This window comes from Pygoscelis adeliae, unplaced genomic scaffold (assembly GCF_000699105.1).
Source record: "Pygoscelis adeliae isolate BGI_AS28 unplaced genomic scaffold, ASM69910v1 Scaffold121, whole genome shotgun sequence".
Taxonomy (NCBI): Eukaryota; Metazoa; Chordata; class Aves; order Sphenisciformes; family Spheniscidae; genus Pygoscelis; species Pygoscelis adeliae.
In genome coordinates this window covers 6,100,405-6,100,940 of record NW_008824359.1, presented here as the reverse complement: position 1 = coordinate 6,100,940, position 536 = coordinate 6,100,405, and the positions used below count along the sequence as shown (strand labels likewise).

The 536-nt window shown below is 45.0% G+C and overlaps 1 protein-coding gene across 2 annotated transcripts in view; it reads right to left on the bottom strand.

The window, feature by feature from the left end:
* Positions 1 to 536, bottom strand: part of TFAP2B (transcription factor AP-2 beta (activating enhancer binding protein 2 beta)) — a 26,398-nt gene that overhangs the window by 20,053 nt on the left and 5,809 nt on the right. The gene's annotated exons all lie outside the window — the stretch shown is intronic.

The following is a 536-nucleotide window of genomic DNA, read 5'->3' as shown; positions in this document are numbered from 1 at the left end:
TGTTTTTTTTCCTTCTCAGCCTCCTCTTTTCTCCTTTCTTTTTCCCTTTCTGTAACTTTGAAGTCCGTATCCCATCCAGTGGTCCATATCTTTATTTATCCCAAGTCTAAATATATATATATATATATATAAATGATATATATGCTCTATAAATTTGGGGGAAAAAAGGAATGGAAGGGGAACCCCTAAATCCCGAATGGTAAAGCCTAATTTAAGACCTGGCCCCTGGAGGCTCCAGGGCCTCGGGGGTCCCCACCGGTTGGCCATGCCCTGCTCCAGCAAGGTGCAAACCACCCCAGCACCGAAGCTGTTAAGGGCCTTTCTGTTTTTAGGAAATAACACGTGATGATGAGTTTCGCGTGGGATGTGAGAAGGCTGGGAAATACTGTGCTTTGAGCCCGGTGAAACTCCTTTGTTGCCCAACAGAGGGAATAAAACTATTTAAAATCAGTGCTACCCTACCAACTATTCCTAAAAAAAAAAAAAAGGGGGGGGGGGGGCTGTTTTCTGCACCCCCGTTTTGTTTTTGGGTGGGG